This window comes from Poromitra crassiceps, assembly GCF_964638095.1.
Source record: "Poromitra crassiceps genome assembly, chromosome: 11".
Lineage (NCBI taxonomy): Eukaryota > Metazoa > Chordata > Actinopteri > Beryciformes > Melamphaidae > Poromitra > Poromitra crassiceps.
In genome coordinates, this window is record NC_139643.1 from 2,258,708 (window position 1) to 2,271,876 (window position 13,169).

The window sequence follows — 13,169 nt, forward strand, 5'->3', positions numbered from 1 at the left end:
TGGAATGCCATTTATGTTCAGTAGACTGCGGTTTCACTCTCAAACGATTGTATCAGCACATGAATAGAATCGCCAATCTTGTTTTTATTGAATGTAAATAGGCCCAGATCTCTCTCTCAACACAGCACAGTACTTGAAATGAACAGTTAGAAATCAAAGTTTACCACATGGGTCAAGAAATGTGGTCAAAACATGGCTCATTGTAGCCTACTTACCATGGACTGTATAAATAGCTACTTCTTCATTTAATTTCTCTTCCTGTCTCTCCCTCCAAAGCGGAGCAGTGCGGTGCGGCACGCTGCTAGAAAAATCTGGCGACATGCGTTTACGGCTGCGGTGGCCTGGCCCCCACTGTAATTACGTCATATTGCCCGCACGGCCCTCACGGTTGGAAGCGTGCATGGAGTATGTCCCGCCCTTAAGCCCAGGCTTCACAAGCATCTTATCTACCAGGCCTCAGCACTGAGCTGCCCTCCACCCAGCAGGCTAAGCCCAGGCCTCACAGCTGCACTCCATCCAGCAGGCTAAGACCAGGCCTCAGCAGCAGTTTATCTACAGTACCAGGCAGTAGCAAACCGTGCCTCTCACACCTGGGCCCTCTGACCAGCCCACATGTAACCCTATCCCCTCCCCAGCAGCAGAAAAAAGTTAAGTACCAGCTTGGTTTGTGTCCTATGACAATACGTCTGAAAGTCATCATCGCATATGACCCTATTCAGCCACGACCAGACAGCACAGAGAGAAATAAACAGCTAGCCTATTCTATTCAGCAAAATGCAACCAGTCACATCATCAGACAAGCTGTGTGTGAATTTCAGCGGAATATGACAGTGGGCCGACACATCACAACACAGAACCATCAGAGCAGCAGCGACACATGTCTGTCACGCAACACAGCACGCACGCATGTACACACACACACACACACACACACACACACACACAGCAGCGCGCTGTATAACAAGTTGGAACAGGCTAAGCGGCCTATACAAGTTAATACATTCGATTATTAACGGTGCGAGAATGGCCAGGAATGCCAGCTTGTGATCAGTAAAGCAGTTGGAGATCTGGGTTAGGAGGCTGTCAATTACGCTGCAGTACAGTGTCTGTACCCGTGCGTAAACGTCTCCTGGAGACGTTCTGGCTTGATCCGGTCATCCACGGACGGTGTACCGTGTATAATTCTTGCTGGCGTTGAAATGCTTCTGAAAGTGTTTTGGTTTTGAACACAGTGTAACATAGCCTGGTAAACCAGCCCGTCATGTGACCTCAGAACAACAAAACAACAGAAAACAGATTTTCTGAACCAAATTAAGAGCTGGTGTGGGTCTTATTTCCCAATCAATTTCAACTTTTCATTAAAAGTTAATCTGCAATGAGAAGAGTTTGGCGGTGCGGCAGCCATGATCCTCTGCCTAGTTGCGGCAGACTGTCGCGCATTGTTGACAGTCTGTCAACAACGCAGACTGTCGTGCAGCTAGTTGCTGCTGTGAGTCTTGTCACATGGTATTGTCCAACGCAGCAGGAGGAATCTGTCATACAGCCAACGATGAGCCTCCCCATCCATTTAGAGGGCTGATCTGATTGGTCAATTTTACTGTCACGAAAAATATCCTCACGGTGAATTCATTACATCAGCCATCTGCGAATTTACAGCGGCCACGCCAACCAGAGAGCTGCACTGAGCTGCTATTCTTCCCAACAACACAGAGGTGCAAAATTCGGTAACACTTTCTATGAAGCCCATGTCTATAATGCATTATAAGCATACTTATAATGCCTCATAATGCGATTATAATGCTGTATAACTATAGTTATACAGCATTATAAGCACTCATAACTATTCATAATGCTTTATAACTATAATCATAATACAATATAAAGCATATTATAATCACTTATAGAGTCAAGTGTTATAATGCATTATAACTGTGGGTCCCTCAAGGACATTTTTTCCCCCATGGATCATAATGCACTATAATTCCCATAGTTGTAATATATTATAATCACATTATAAGGCATTATAAGCATGGTTATAATGCACTATAATGTGATTATAAGTTATTATAAGTGGTCATTGTATGTTCTAAGTAAAGTAATGAAAGTCCTGCGGTATAAGCAGATACAATGCATAAGCTGGTTATAAGTCACTATAAATAGTCATTGTATGCTTTAAGTAAAGTGAAAGCAATTCCTGAGTTATAAGCAGATATAATACATTACAAGCTGGTTATAAGTCACTATAAGTGGTCATTGTATGCTTTAAGTAAAGTGAAAAATAAAAAATAAAAATCTATGCAATAACAACACATAAAACATTGTAAAAAGGATTTATTTTTTCACTGGGTCAACAGACAATGAATCAAGTATTTTCATCAACAAAAGTGGTAAGTGTAACCCTTGCAACTAAAAGTTACAAAATATGATGATAATGATGACTGTAACTAAGGAATACACTAATTGCAGTATTCTATGGGCCAAAAGGTCAGAAGTCTCTAGGATCAACTATGGAGCCTGAGTGAACCCAAACAACACACCAGATTGACACCGACAAACATTTCCTTTTCGAAGAATAAAAAAAGTAATTATCCCTCTTAGAGATGTAAGGAAATAAGAAATGGTCATACAAACCACTAAAGTGAGAGTGAGAGTGTAACCCCCCTCTGGGTCTGTCACTGAAGCTAGTGGCCTCTACTCTAGGTTCAATGAGGAGTTTGGTTAAGATTTGCTTGTCTGGCTGCTTATTAAGTAGACATGAGATATCCACCCCAATTAACACATGCAACAACAGAATAGCTGTGGTGTAGGGAAAGTACTGTATGTCCAGTCCAACATACAATTACAGGTTTGTGGATTCACAATATCTTTAGTTTCCACACATTAAATTATTTTCTCTTTTCTTTTTTTCTTTACCACCAAACAAAATAAACCTGAGATCGTCCTACCACCCTCTACAATCACTGTCCGAGATGATGACCGTGAGGCCGGACGAATACAGACGGGGATGTTCTTCCGGAAGGTGAGACGGTGACCCGGGTAGAGAGCCAGACCAATTGGGACAGCAGAAGGGGCAGATGGGCTTGGATGGGGTAGTAGGTGGGCAGTGGATGGGCAGCGGATGGGATTGTAGATGGCCGACTCAGTGGGTTACAATGGGGCTCTAAAAAATATATATATATATTGTGGTGGACACTAAATGGACACTAGATGGTAGCATCTCACACCAGAAGGGACAGGATGGTGGGGGGAATGGGGAAGAGAAGGAGGTGTGTCTTACATAGGGGTTGCCTTGAAAGGTGTGTCTTACCTGAGATTTGTGTGTTGGAAGTCACGAGTAAAGACAAGAGCTTTTACCTGCACCCAGCTGTCCGTCTCTTTTTATCGACTTCCACAATATAGTCATATTATACACCTCACGGTGCAACCTGGACACATCATCAGTGAAGGACCTGGTGTCATGGGGTGTTTCTTATCTTCAGACACCTATTGATGTTTACAGACGGCCCATATTCTAATCAATTCATAGCTTTCAAGGGGCGTTACGTGCTGCCGGGAACGCCCACCTGGCGGTCAAAAAAAAACTTGTTCATTCCGCTGCCCGCCTCGACTAGTTTCTCACGCTGTTTGTTCAGCCAAAATGCCGATTACCTGTTGTGCTATCGGTTGCACTAACCGACGAGGAGACACGCCTGGCTTGTGCTTTTACAGAATCCCGTCGGAGAAAGAAAACTCCGACAGGAGGAGGTTGTGGATTTGTGCGATTAGACGTGGTTCAGTCGCTGGGGAGGGCAAATGGCTTTTTTTTCTACCATCAAAGTAGCCTACACACATCTTTGCGACCAACATTTCATCAAAGGTAAGCTCAAGTAACGTTAACGGGGTATTAATCATTATTGTAATGTTACTTGAGCTTACCTTTGATGAAATGTTGGCCGCAAAGACGTGTGTAGGCTACTTTGATGGTAGAAAAAAAAGCCATTTGCTTGCACACTTTATATGCATTCATCATGACACATACCCACACACACACACACACCCCCCAGACACTCTCTCTCTCTCTTCTCTCTCTCCTCTCTCTCTCTCTCTAATACACCCACATTCCCTGCGTCGGGATACGCCCACTCGAGGATCCCAGGAAGTACGGCAACGGTGGCTTTGCCTCAGGACTCAGGGCTTCTGGGAAATGATGTTTTTGGCTTCAAGACTCCTCCTGCATTCCACTTCAGGACCAATCAGAAAGTCACATTCACTGTATAACATCTCAGAGTGAGAGGGGTGCGGTATCCTTTCATCCCCTGACACTTGGTGTTGAGGTATGACAGGTCACTGCAGCAACGATCGTTGGAAGCTGGGAAGAACTTCACATTCTATCCTCTTTGGGTAAATGTATCGATGAGTTTATTCAGTTGTTTCTGACTTGTACCAATTTTAATATAATGCTTTGATATAACCATTCATGTCTGCTAGTCTTAAATAAACGTGTGACACTGTGCACTTAACCTTATCCACCTGTCTGTTGTCGAATGTGTCCTTGTCTCCAGTCTCGCTGTGTTTTCCTCCCACTCAATGAACATGCCTGGGTTTTATGTGACTAAAACCCTAATACACCCTCTTCAGACGACCCGGCCGGGGGTGATCGGTCCCCGACCTGTGTCCAGGTAGCTAACTGCGCCACTCGTCACCCCTCTTAATCCAGAGCCACCAGGAAGCCTTTTCAGCGGCTTCTAAGATGTTCTTGGTGGCTCGTTGTCTCTGCTGCCCACAGATTCCTAAGAGTCCCAGGACCTGATGTAAAGATCGCCCTGCAAAGCCCCTGCAGCCTACTTTAACAGGCTCACAGCGGGCCTTCCACCCCTGCCTCCGACACTCTGCAACCAAGGGTGCATATTTGGCTCTCTTTCTCTCTTGCGCCTCTTCCATTCTATCTTCCCAGGGGACTGTTAGCTCCAGCAACACCACTTGCCTGGTTGCCTCAGACATCAGGACCATGTCTGGCCTGAGTGTGGTCGATGTTATGGTGTCTGGGAACTTCAGCTGACTTCCTAGGTCGACTAGGAATTGCCAGTCTCTTGCTGTTGAGAGAAGCCCTCCCTGGGCCTTTGGATGGGGTTGAGGCTTCTCTCCGGCACGAACAAAAGAGATGGAGCACTTTGTGGGGTGTTGCAACTTGCTGGAGCTGATGCCAGTACTGATGGTATCTGCTACTGCCCGTAGGACCTGGTCGTGGCGCCACCGGTACCGCCCCTCTCCCAAGGCCTTAGAACAGCAGCTCAGAATGTGCTCCATGGATCCCCTCTTCTGGCAGAGTTTACAGGCAGGTGAGTCCACCAGGCCCCAGGTGAACAGATTGGTAGGGCTCGGGAGAACGTCATATGCATTGTCTCAGCCTATCAGAGAGCGGTGCGCTCTGAAAGACACACTCTCCTAACCAAAAAACAAAAACACTGCACCTCTCCTCGTATCTGTTTCTCCACAGAATATAATGCCATGGCAACCAGAATAAAACAAACTACTCAAACACTGGGATGTCCTCAGGAGTGATCCAGCTCTCAAAGAGATTGTAGCAGAACCCCCTTTGATCACTTTCAGACGCGCACGGAACATCAAAGATCGGATCGTGCACTCTGATACCCACACAAAATCACCTTCTTTCTGGCTTCCGGCTCAGCCCATCGGCTTCTACCGATGCGGTCATTGCACCCACTGCTCCAACTCCTCGGACATAAAATAATTCCCACACCCACGCACGGGCAAAAAGTTCAAAATCAACTCTTTCATAAACTGCAGTACTACCCATGTGGTATACATACTTAAATGTCCGTGCGGCCTAGTTTATGTGGGGCAAACCAAGCATGCTCTTAAAGCCAGGATCGCTGAGCATAAGACTGCCATTCGCAATAAGAATCTGGACTATGCAATGGCATGACACTATGATCAGGCCAAACATGGCTCTGTGGCTTCTCTAAAATTCTGGGGAATAGAAAAAATCCCCCCACTACCAAAAGGGGGTGATATTATCAACAAACTCCTCCGCAGAGAAGCTTTCTGGATCTATACTCTCAACACCATTGAGCCCTTTGGTCTAAATGAGGACAATAGCCTATCTTGTTTCCTGTGATATTTGTATGTATTGTTGGTTTATTCTCTCATTGTATCAGCTATATTATATTTACCTTTTAATCTGACTGGTGCTTTGCACCTGTCCCTGCACTGGATGTAGGTATGTATGTGGTAACTTTTCATTGGCTGGGAAGTGATGATGCAGTAACCATGCCCTGCCTATGAGACGTCCTGATTTACCTGCAGGGGAAGTATTTATACCCGTCATCCTTCCCATGTCTCTGTTTGACTCTGAGGAAGACACGTTTAGTGTCGAAACGTCAGTCATTCTTTGTTGCACCTATTCAATTTGCTAAAATTGACTGTTTGCTCCAGATCTCATCTCTCATTTTGAATAATTTGTCCCTGGTCTGAGAGGCACCAGTCTGCAACGTTCGTTGGCTGAGGCATGGATTTCCCTTCATGTTCTACATTCCAAGGCGTCGGGATCAGCCTATTTCTACGCTGCTCGCTGGATAAAAGTGATAAGGACAATATGACCTCATTTGAGCAAATCAACTCGACTACAAATGTCAGGTCTGAAACTTTGTCTTACACAGACGAACAAGGTGCAAATATAGTTTTACCACATTCTCTATTTGATGAATCTATCCAACCTCCAGAGCCATGTCTACTCACTCTATCCAAAGAATTGGAAGATAAGAAAAATAAAGAAGCAAGACTCCTATGGCACTCCATAATGCTATCCGAATACTGGAGAAAGAAGCGGATACCTCGCGGACTTCGCGTAAATAAAGCCCCTTCGTCGGGCTGAGGCACGGATTTCCCTTCATGTAACTGCAGTTGAATTTGCGCACTGTTTTGCATCGTTTGTTTGTGGATTCCCCACTTGTGCTGCTGACAGAGCCACTAGCAGCACATGGTTCAGCGCTGCCAACGCTATTAGCGTTAACACTGGAAGGTGTTGTGGCTGCATTGCTGCAAACCGCTCTTGCACTTCTGGCTTGTGCTCGTTTCACTGACCTGTCCTCCTCGTTCACTTGTTGAACTTCATTGCTGCGGGACTCCTCCACACGTCTCTTTCGTTTTCAGCCAATTTTGCAACATGCCTGCTTTCTTGTAATCAATATCTTCTTGCTTGTAACATTAGCAGCTAATTGGGTACGCGCAACAGGTAGTAGTGTCCGTCAGAAACGTCAGATTTTTATTTTTATTTTGTTCCTAAATCTAAAAACAACAATGTTATTTTAACCCCCATTTAAATTCTCAAGCTTATTTTCATTAATAGTAGCCTAGTATTTTGATAGTATTACTGTAGGCTACATGTTTTAAATTTGGGTTTATTTCACATAAAAAACATTGAGATTCCAGGGATCCCTCCAAGTACCACCAGCAGGGGGCGCAAGTACCACCAGTGGTACGCGTACCATAGGTTGAGAATGACTGACTTAAGGGATATATGTTTTCAACTTTACAATAAGGGTCACAAACCACATTAAAGGATGGCTTTACCGTGGTGAATATGAAGATTTATTAAATGTACTAAGTACATTAAAAATAGACAATACAAATATATACAGAATTGTACATTCAAAGAAAGCAGCCTAATAACAGTTCCTCATTAAGTCCTTTCGGATGCTCTGTCTGAAGAGTGTGAATCCAAAAGGCCTCTCTTTGTAGCAAGGCCCTATCTCTATCCCCACCCCTTTTCAATGGACTAACAGTTTCTATGCCCTGGAACCTCATGATGTTTGCACCCTATTGTCTATTTTTAATGTACTTAGTAATATGCATTCCAGCCCTAGCTTAATCTCTCCTGTCTGTTACCACAACACAGCAGGACCTCTTTCTAGGCCATTATAGTGGAAACGTGCAATTATTTAAGCATAATTCTTTTTTAAAACATTTCTATTGTATTTTGTTGTATCTATCTGTAGTCCAGACCTGGCTTACACTCCCCCCTACCTGTCACTTTGAACACAGCAGGGCCTCTACCTAGGCCTGGTTCTGCTCTCCCACACAGTGGGGCTGACCAAACTAATGTTATTTATAAATGCATACATTGTTGTATGTAGACATGTTGTTTTTCTTTGATAATGGAACTTGTGTGTTGTGCATTACTTGGTTCTTGAATTCTTTATATACTGTAACTGAATTTTGATATTTCGTTTATTGAAGGGACTTCCGGTCTCAGTGTATTTAAACGTCATTTCCGCCTGACACAGCAACAGGCTGAAATGTCCGTGTTGTACCTGGTGAAACTGGAATAAATCTAACAAAAGGACATTTTGTGTGCTGGCTCTCCTTCTCCTACTTTATAGTTTGGTAACACTGTCAAACAGCTCCACACTGGTGACAAACTAACTTATAGAGACGAGTATTGCTCGTCTTTAACTGCTTTTGATTGGTCAGTCTAGACTAGGTACATCACGTTTCTCTAAAATGCTATTGGCTAATGGGGCGGCCTTGAATATGGATGATGTACTTGGGCACTGTCTATGTTTTAATTCTAGTGCACATATATTCAAATTTTCCCCTGATTGAGCACTCAATGTAACCACTTCAAGGTGCTCAACCAGGTAAGGTCCTTTGATGTGATTGGATGATTGGTTCATGGGGGCATCCCCTATATGTATATATAGATGGAGTCAAGGCGATGTCGCCCATAATACTGATGAAGTGACCGAAACGTTTAATATCCAATAAATTTTCTCCTAAGAAGGTGAGACAGTGTGCGGGAGCTTTTCTTTACAGTGTCATGTCTTGCCCCGACGCACCTGTCATATTCTCAGGTGTGCAGAGATCCTTTCTGCTCAGTCTAGACTAGGTACATCATGTTTCTCTAAAATGCTATTGGCTAATGGGGCGGCTGGGCGGGACTGAGTGTTGGGGTCTCCTCTGAGAGCCTGGTGACATGAGGTTAGGTTTTGACAGTATGGTGACAGGAGTTTGTGTGTGCACTGCTGTGCATTGATATAGCGCGTTTTACTAATAAATCTAGTTTGAAAGAGTGAGTGGGCAATAGCTGTGTGACTGAACGGCGAGGCAGGTGAGGGAAAGAGAATTTCCGTGTTCACCCGTTGGCGTGATGACGTAAAATATCCCCGTCGGCAGTGTAGTCTCATTTAGCCGTTTGCTAGCTAACCACCCTTTTAAAAGCTTCAAAACTCATAAAAGTGGTCCTCATGTGTGAAGATGATCCTGCTGAACACAGGTGCGCATTTGAATAAGCTTGCGTTAACCACAGACCTTATTTAAAGCATTGCGCCCAAAACCCATTCAAAAATCCCATAGGCGGAAACAGTGAAGAACCCGAAAGTGTTAGCATCCATGTTTTCCGGACTCATTCCTGCAGTAGTGTGTGTGCGAACCCTGATGTTGGCATCCAATGCCATTTGAAAAGTTGATAATATAACCAAATATGTTCTTAATCCTGACGGTCTTGTGAATTTTAGTCCACTGGTATTGTACATAAGTTAAATTCAAGCCTTCCTAATGTGTAAATAATAAACTATGGCCATGATGTTAACTTTAAGACTTATTTAACATACTGACAGTATAAGTTAAAAGTGTACCGTACTTTCATAAACTAAAAAGTTAGCTAGAAGTAGCTACATAACTAGTACACTAGTAGTATTGCTATAAATTCATTTGTAGTATACTTCACAGAACAAAACGTATACTTTCACAACTGAAAAGTAAACTAGCAGTGTGTATAAAAGTTTACTTGTTGAATAATCAAAGTATACTTTAGTAAACTAAACTTAGGCTAGAAGTATACATCTAGTACCAATAAGTAAACTTATAGTATACTAATGAAAACTTGCTATTCTTACACTTGAAGTGTACTTCTAGTATACTAACTATATTATACACTACTATACTGAATTGGGCCAATTTAGTGCCAAGAAGTATTAGGCAAGTATACTACTACGCGAGGAAAAAAAAAAAAAAAAAAAAACCCTAACCAACCTTGTACCACTAACCTAAACTTGTACCACTGTTCCTTCAGAAGCTGTAGTTGTCATAGACTGTGCTCCATAGTTGATTGTTCTATTGCAGACAGAAAAATGTGTTATTGTAAGTCGCTTTGGATAAAAGCGTCTGCCAAATGACGTAATGTAATGTAACGTAATGTAACTACTAGTATATTGATATTAGTATACTTGGTGCATAAAGTATACTTGAGTATATAAGTATACTTGCATATAAAGTACACTTGGAAATACACTTGCTTTACTTAGATAAACTTGAAGTATACTTCTTTTTGTTAAGGGATATTATAGCATCATATTCTGTTTAACATCATTAGCCTACCTTATCTTTAAAATCACAATCCAAATCATATCCATCCTTTTCTTTATCTCCTTGATGCTATTAGAGTTGGTGATGATGAGAATGTTGTCGTTCAGGTTATTGATGGTAATTTTGATTTTGTAATTTGAATACTCATGTATCTATAATTATGTAAGCCTATGTGCTGCACTATGGTTCTGGTTATGAAGCAATCAATGGTGTCTTGTAAGCCCATGCGGGCTGGACACAATAATAAAATATTACCTACGTACCTACCTCCATAATGTTTAACATGTTCACTGCCAATGACGTGTTTTTACGTCAAACAAAATCCAACCGTTCACTGCCAATGACGTGTTTATACGTCAAAAAAAATCGATTTTGTTTTTTTGACGGTGGGACGTTGATCTAACCCTTTTACGTCTCCTATACCAGAATTGGAGGTATTGAATGTGTATAATCTATTTTACCGACCCACTGAGTGGCGACATGTCTCTCCACAGTAGGAGAGGCGACCCAAAACTGGAGGGAAAAGCGCGAGGAAGCCGTTCTCATACAGTAAAATGGATGGCGAAAACGCTTTCACTTTCGCGCTGATGCACAGCGGTGGCAACGGTGGGGGTTCCAAGAATAGATTGGATGCACACTTTGAAACACGCACCATAAATAAGCCCAGAATCGCAAGAGCTTCATCAGAGCTCTCAACCGGACCGCCAAGAAACCAGCGAAACCCATCCAGCGAGCCCCATGCAGACTGCCAGGCAGCAGCAGCAAAGCAGCAACTTGTTTGTCACAGACCCGCCGGAGATCAAGGAGAGCGGAGGAGAACGCCCACGGAGGGAGGAGTTGGAAGCAGAGGGGGGTTTCCTGCTGTTATGGAGGAAATTACTGTTCAAAACTATTGTTTAGATGTCTGACGCCAAAAATGAATGGTTAAAGTGACTGTTCTATCGAATTTCACAAAAAGCCGTTTATCTCAGTATAATTTTTCTGACGCTGAAACCATGCTGTATTCAACTGCTAATGCTTACATAACTACTAACTCTACAAACTAACTCTTTTAGACAGAGAAAGCACACATTCTATTAGTTGTTTTGAGATATTGTGTGTTCACAAAATCTTAGCAGAAAAGAATCCTCGGGTCTTGAAAGATGAGCCAGAATCCTCAAAAAAAACCTCTGGCAGAACCTACCTACAGTAAAAAAAAAAACGGCTGGCAGTGAATGTGTTAATTATGGTCGTTGGAGCACAGAACCAAGTTATGGTGAGCACCAATAGAGAGCACACTCAATCCAATGAGAAACTCAGGGGCACTTTACACAAGGACGGTTTCCTATGGTGACGGGGAATTATTTTATCGTTAGTGCCTCCCTTTTAGACGGCAACGGCGAATTCGCGCTTAGGAAACGACACCACCCTACAGAGTGGAATTGTTCACCCCGCTTCCCGCTCCATGTAATCACTTTGGAACGGCACATTTCAGAAACTCTGACGTGCCTGCACAGGCGACGCACGCGATTACGCCATTGCCGTGCGCGAGTTGGCAACCAAATACGTCAGTATGAATGAAGTTTGGCAACATTCAGAATTAAGCTACACTGCGGCTTCAGTTACATGTTCAGAACTTTACTGCTGCGAGCGACAAAAGCACGTCGACAGTGTTTTCTCACTGCCAGTAGCCTACAGTAGGGTTTGACAGATAGCACACTCGCGCTCCCGGTCCTCGCTGCTCGTTAAAGATTTCCAATAGGCGTTATTGTGATAAACTGGTCACATATATGTTACATTCTCACCCGATAAATATTAAAACTTTAAAAGTTTTGGGGTTTTTTTTAGCTTGAAAAAAGCTTTTTGGCAAGTCTAAATGACTGCGGAAAGCGTACTCTACTTCCGCGTTTAAAACCGGAAAGACGATTACGAAATTATGTCATGCAGAAGCGTCCTTGTATGGGCAAAGAATAAGGTGATCACACTGCCACCTAGCGACCTGGCATGTACATTACGGCGTTTTAAAAATTCAATACTATGTGTCGTTTCTTCCAGAAACTGTCCTTGTGTAAAGGGTCCCTCAGGTGCAAGGCAAAAATAAACTTAAAAGAGAACAGCCAGCCTTTCACAGATTTAATTCTCTCATCTTGAAGGCGGCCTTTGCGCTGAAAAAACGGCTGTTGCTGTGCCCAGACGAGATAATTAAATTTGTTAAAGGACATTGAGTGTGCTGGCCCTGTTCTCTTCGGTTCAAGATTTCCCATTTGAATAAAATGTAGATTTTGTTTTGGTAAGGATTGAATTGTCCACAACAGAATATCTTGGTCGGTGCATTTTCCCTTGGAGAAAAGAACAGCTGGTTGTTAGATATAAATTACAGCAGTCAATCCTGTGATTATACTTGTGTCCAAAACACCACAAAAAACACCATCTTATCCGCAAAAAAAAGTTTATATTTCAGATTACCAATACAGGCAGCCATCATCATGAAGCATTCAGATACAATTAAAAAAATACAATTTTATATGTACATAGAAAAAGGTTGGCTTCGCTCAGCTTATAAAAATAACTATCATACTCAACTCAAATGACGCATATCACCGATACATGAAGGAAGGAGATAGCAAGGGAGGGTGCGCTGTGCACAAGCGGCATGGTGCGAGGCTCTGGGTGGATCTGAAAGGCTGATAAGTCGATCACAGAAAATATCAGCAGACAGCCAAACCGCTGACAACCAAGCAAAATTCAGACGACTAATAATGTCTGCTGGGAACCAGTAGAGCTGCAACGATTAGTGAATTAATCGATTAGTCCATTGACAGAAA